Genomic DNA, 6716 nt, shown 5'->3' on the forward strand with positions numbered 1-6716 from the left:
GCTATGAAGAGAGGTGTTGCTAATCTCACTACTTAATATTAAACTTTTAAGTCTTTGTAAGTCTATTCATCTCTTTTATATACACACACTTCACGTGTCATCCAGGGAAACTTTGCTGTCATTGGTGAGCATATTCCTTAATTTCACGATAGTCGTCAAACAGATTTAGCATCAGATTGTCTTGTTTTATCCTTTTTCTTACACATTTACTTAATTACTTCCTGAAAAAAATTGAAGTTGTTTTTGTATCAGAAAGACGTTTATATATTCAACAGTCGTTTTCTTTACACTGTACAGGATAGCAACACCTCCATCACTCGGGAATCTTAAGCCCTTGGTATGTTATCAGGCATTTTGATTTGGTGGCATTGTAACTCAAGCTAAATCTGAGTGACCCCAGCTTGAACACAGACGGTCCTCTGACACCAGCCATGAAATCTCAGACAGTGACCGGGTTATGGTTCCTGTAGAAACATCCTAACAGTCACAATACAGAGAGCTGCTGAACTGTATTCAGCCTGTATTCAACAAAGTTGACTACTGTAATTGTGTGCAATGACCTGATAGAATGTATGGAGCATGACCTGGGATTGGTTGATCATCACGGCTATGCGGGCCTCGGGAAGCGCGAAAGTGGTACAAGCACCAAGTGGAGTGCGCTAGACTCTCCACCCAGCTTGGGGTCACATGACTGGCATCATTTGGCCATCTATCCTTACTCGATATTTGTTTTATGAAACAGGTGCTATGAAGAGAGGTGTTGCTAATCTCACTGACCTTAATATCCAACTTTTACTACAATCTTTATGAGTCTATTCATCTATTAATAAACACACTCTTCACGTGTTATCAGGGCAAACTTTGCTGTCATTGGTGAGCTGTGCCCTTTCGCAATTCATCAGTCCTAATTTTGCAAGTAAAGGGTGATAAGCACTGCCAATGATTATTATTTTATTATTATTAAATACATTTGATGTGGGAAACTTTGTTGTCAGTTTTTTATGCTTGCAGTGTGTTTTGTCCAATCTGTGACATTCAGATTATGTACTGTTTCGTCAAGTTTTGCTGTGTGGTTTCATCAAGAGATACAGTTATTACCAGACTGATCATTATCAAAGTCCATGCACATTGACACTATGTCACTAGTAGTAGTCGCTTGTGAGATCACAGCAAATGGGCAATTAATGCACAAAATTTGATCCTTTGAAAACCAAACCCATCTTTCAAGAGAATTTGCAGGAACAGTGAAGTTTGTAAAACTCTTGCCTGCCATCATTATGCCTGCATGGCTTTGACTCCCATAAAGTCAACAAGCCTTGTGTTTTCTAATCAAGAGTTTGGCTGACATCATAGTTTCGCCAGCTGTGTTACGATTTTTCTTTCCACATTGGTTTGTCCTGCTCTTGTGAGATGCGGCTCATTCAATCTCAAGATTGAAGGAGTGTTAGCTGTAGCATCTCAGAGATCATGGACGGGAATCCCACCGAGGACCTGAAAATTTTTTCAGGACTCTTACCTGGCATTTTCTCAACATGTAACTTTGAAGATCATTCCTTAATTCTCACCACAATCATCAAACACCTTTTAGCATCAGATTGTCTAGTTTTATTCTTTTTCTCACACATTGATTTACTCACTCCCTGAAAAGATTAGAAGTTGTTTTGTACATGCATCAGGAAGATATTTCATCGTTGAACAGAGTTTTTCTATACACTATACTGGAAATTAAGCAACACCTCCATCACTCGGGATTATCGTGAGCCCTTGGTATGTTTTCAGGCATTTTGATTTGGTGGCATAATTGTAACTGAAGCTAAATCTGAGTGACCCCAGCTTGAACACAGACCGTCCTCTGACACCAGCCATGAAATCTCAGACAGCGACCCAGTTATGGTTCCTGTAACATCCTAACAGTCACAATACAGAGAGCTGCTGAACTGTATTCAGCTTGTATTCAACAAAGTTGACTATTGCAATTGTGTGCAATGACCTGTTAGATTGTATGGAGCATGACCTGGGATTGGTTGATGATCACGACTATGTGGGCCTCAAGAAGCGGGAAAGTGACACAAGCACCAAGTGGAGTGCACTAGACTCTCCACCCAGCTTGGGGTCACGTGGGTGGCATCATTTGGCCATCTATCCTTACTCTATATTTGTTTTATGAAACAGGATATGAAGAGAGGTGTTTCGTTCCTACTCACAGCTAATTAACATCTACCTGTGGTCCTGTGCTTCGACATCAAACATGGTCCTGTCCAGCGGTACCCAGAGGCGTTTTCGCATGCTTTCAGCACAATATCGTGAGCTGCGCCCTTTTGCAATTCAGTCCTAATACTGCAAGTAAAGGGTGATTAGCACTGCCAATTATTACTTAAGTCTATATTATTATTACCTACAATCGATGTGAGTCTATATTCGTCTATTGATGTACACACAGTTCACGTGTCATCCGGGCGAACTTTCTTAGGGTATGGTGTTTTTAGTTCTCAGGCCATGTCCTTAGGGACTCGTCACGCATTCATTCCAAGAATGCGCCATCCTCTTACAATTTTTCACAAATGCTTGATATCAATAAATTATTAACAAAAAGGAAAAAAAAACGACCTGTTGCTGTTTTAACCTGTAACGATCAGCATATTACATGTTTTACAGGGAGGTTTCAATGAGCGACGCAATTAAGACCAGGCTGATTATCAAAGTTTATGCCCACTGTATCTTACATGAGGCCGCCCTTCAAATATCACAGCAAGCTGGCAAAAAGCATCGCTTCCATTGATTTAAAAACCAAACCCTGTAAATGCACAAAAACAGAAACAACACACACATGCACTCTACCTTTTGTTGTGAAAATCTGTAATGATCAGGGCCCGGCTGTTCAAAAGCCGATTAACGCTAATCCCAGATTAAAAATTAACCTTGGAGTTATATTTCTCTAATTCTCAAATGTTGTTCAACACTGATATTCAGCAAAACTTTGCATTAGCAGAAGTCAACCCTGAAAGAGAAAAATAAGCAAAAGCAACTATTAACTAAAAGTTGAAAACATGAAACAAAAGTGTACGCTAATCCTGGATTAAGTTAATCGGCTTTCGAACAACCGGGCCCAGTATATTATGTGATTATGTGTTTTACAGGGAGGGAGGTTTCAATGAGCGACGCAATTAAGACCAGGCTGATTATCAAAGTTTATGCCCACTGTATCTTACATGAGGCCGCCCTTCAAATATCACAGCATGCTGGCAAAAAGCATTGCTTCCATTGATTTAAAAACCAAACCCTCTTAATGCACAAAAACAAAAACAACACACTCATGCACTGTACCTTTTGTTGTTAAAATCTGTAATGATAAGTATATTATGTGATTATGTGTTGCACAGGGAGGGAGGTTTCATTGAGCGCTGCAGTTAAGACCAGGCTATTTATCAAAGCACTGCTTCCATTTATTTTAAGACCATTAGAAAGCACATGTACATGTATTTGTTTACATCTCTTATTACAGTTTCATTTAAATTCATCTACACTGTACTTGCAGTAAGTTAATATATGTTTGTACAGTGTTACAGGTATGGGTTCATTGGGTGATGAACACAATTTCATTATTGCTCCATGCCATCCAGCTTACCTTCTCAGACTTAAGAAAGTTTTAATGCAAGGCATTCTTCAAGCTGGAAAAAAGAAGTTACGTTAAGTATGTCATTTGTAATACTAGGACATGTACCGACAAATTTTGACTTTGTTTACTTACAGATACCAAGAATTTCTGAAGCTTTTAAATTCTGCGAAAAAAAAAAAAACAAAAAAAAAAACACATATTGGCTTCACCTCTCCCCCCTGCCAGAAATAAAATTAAACTAAATCCCTACCTTTGGACAACCTCTCCAGTGGCCACACTTTCCCTGATATGAGTCGTGAGCTGCACCCTTTTTGCAATTCAGTCGTAATACTGTAATTAATTTTAGTATCAGATTGTCTAGTTTTATCCTTTTTCTTACGCATTCACTTAGTCATGTCCTGAAAAAAGAAAAAGTTCTTTCTGTGTCAGGAAGATCTTTAGTTATTAAAGACACAATTCCTCTACACTATACTAGAAAGCAACACCTCCGTCACTAGGGAATCTTAAGCCCTTGGTATGTTATCAGGCGTTTTGATTTGGTGGCATTGTAACTGAAGCTAAATCTGAGTGACCCCAGCTTGAACACAGACCGTCCTCTGACACCAGCCATGAAATCTCAGACAGCGACCCAGTTATGGTTCCTGTAACATCCTAACAGTCACAATACAGAGAGCTGCTGAACTGTATTCAGCCTGTATTCAACAAAGTTGACTACTGCAATTGTGTGCAATGACCTGTTAGATTGTATGGAGCATGACCTGGGATTGGTTGATCATCACGACTATGTATGTGGGCCTCGGGAAGCGGGAAAGTGACACAAGCACCAAGTGGAGTGCACTAGACTCTCCACCCAGCTTGGGGTCACATGACTGGCAACATTTGGACATCTATCCTTACTCTATATTTGTTTTATGAAACAGGATATGAAGAGAGGTGTTGCTTTCCTACTCACAGAGCTTTCCTACACACAAATTTTATGCCCACTGTATCTTACATGAGGCCGCCCTTCAAATATCGCAGCAAGTTGGCAAAAAGCATCGCTTCCATTGATTTAAAAACCAAACCCTGTAAATGCACAAAAACAGAAACAACACACACATGCACTCTACCTTTTGTTGTGAAAATCTGTAATGATCAGGGCCCAAAAGGAAAAAAAAGAAGTTACGTTAAGTATGTCATTTGTAATACTAGGACATGTACAGACAAATTTTGACTTTGTTTACTTACTGATAACAAGATCAATTTCTGAAGATTTTTAATTTTGTTAAAAAAACAAAAAACACATATTGGCTGCACCTCTCCCCCCCCTTCCTTTCCAGAAGTTAAATTAAAGTAAATCCTGGAAAAAAAGGAAGTTACTTTATGTCTGTCATTTGTAATACTAGCCTTAAAGGACATGTACAGACAGATTTTGACTTTGTTTAATAATTATTGATACCAAGAATTTCTTGGCTTCACCTCTCCCCCCTGCCCAGAAATAAAATAAAATTAAATCCCTACCTTTGGACAACCTTTCGAGTGGCCACACTTTCCCTGATATGAGTTGTGATAGTACTAGTGCAGATATTGCAACCAGCATTGTTTGATTTTAACATTCCACACTGGCAGAACCTGTCATCGCCCTCCTTCACTCTCTTTGGGATGTATGATTCTCATCTTTGCTTGTAGGAAACACTGTAGGGGTCCATTTCCCGAAGCCAAACTAAGGTGACATACTCATGTCTGAAGACAATTCGCCACCGGAAACTCTTCTTTGGATTGCATGTGTTCTTTATGTACATTGCCAACTTCACATGCTTGACCTCACTGCCTTGAAGCGAGTTTAGTCCAAGGTGGTGTGGTGTGGTACGGCATATCCCAGAGTCCACACAGGTGGGTTCACGCCATTTAAAAACAACACAATTGCTTTAAAATAATCTTGGCACAAGGTCTTCACATCAGCTACTTGTGCTTTGCTTACCTCAACCCTTAAATAAAGGGATGCCGAGTCCCTAAGTTTCAGTCCAACAAATGCCAGTACATGGAGTTTGAGAATTGAACTTTGTGACGGTGTTGAAATTGACAAGACCTCCTGAATTAAGGAAGGGAGGTTCCATGAAAAATTCTTTGATTCCAATCCTGTAAAGCGGCAAGAGAAAGAAATGCCCTTTTTCCTCTTCTCCCCAAACCATCGCACAAAGGAATTGTAAAGCCTGCTACACTTTGCAGTTTCTCTCACACATGTCAGGAATTTGATCAGTGGCGAAGCATCTGGCATGTCTGATAAAGTTGTGGCTGATTTAAGTTGGGAATCATTAGTGTATTGCATAACCACTGTCAGTAGATTTGTAAACCATTGCTGCCAGGCATTATTTGTGTTTATGCAAGGGTTCTGGTTTAATCAGATTCACAAACTTACCAAGTGGTGGAATAAATTCCTGCCTTGATTTCTCCTTCGAAATCAACTTTGTGACCTCACTAGCTTCTTTGCTTTCCTGAAGGATCCCGGAGTTTTGCTTTCAATTTTTCAACCTTCTTGGCTGTTGCAATTCTCTTTTCATACACTGTACTTCCATTCTTGCCATGTGTCCTTAGGCCCTGCACCAATTGACCCATCCATTGTCATTTTGTCATTCTGGTTTACATTTGTAAATGGTGAAAAGTAAAACGCGCAGTTGTTTAGTTCGCCAGACATAGATGATGCCCACTTCATGTCACAGGGGACCAGCTTCATTCTGAATGTAATCTGATGGCCTTGTGGAGTAGTTATTACACCTTTGCACCCTCTGTAATAGGTTTAGGATGCTAACGAGGTATGCTGCAAATTGAAACCAATGATTAAAACATATGTTCTTGGGATAAATATTTACAGCTTGTAACTGAATCTAACATCAACATTTTAAGACTGGAGAAGAAAATTAGTAATTTAGAGATCTTGGCAGTGAAGCACCAAAGAAAAAACAGAAACGAAACTTGTTTGAAATTAAGCAACTTTATCTGAAGGGTTAAACCACCTCACCCTTTCTGACTGTTTACAGGTAAATTGAAATTACAAGGCACAATTTCATGTAAGTAGTCTAAAAAGGTGTAGGAATAGAATTAGTGTAGATATGCTGAAAAA

The 6716-nt window shown here is 39.4% G+C and overlaps 1 pseudogene; it reads right to left on the bottom strand.

Moving 5' to 3' along the window:
• Nucleotides 1–5268: 5268 nt before the first annotated feature.
• On the bottom strand, nt 5269–5924 carry LOC137984509 (uncharacterized; annotated as a pseudogene).
• Nucleotides 5925–6716: the final 792 nt, after the last annotated feature.

Source organism: Montipora foliosa, chromosome 14 (assembly GCF_036669935.1).
Source record: "Montipora foliosa isolate CH-2021 chromosome 14, ASM3666993v2, whole genome shotgun sequence".
Classification (NCBI taxonomy): Eukaryota; Metazoa; Cnidaria; class Anthozoa; order Scleractinia; family Acroporidae; genus Montipora; species Montipora foliosa.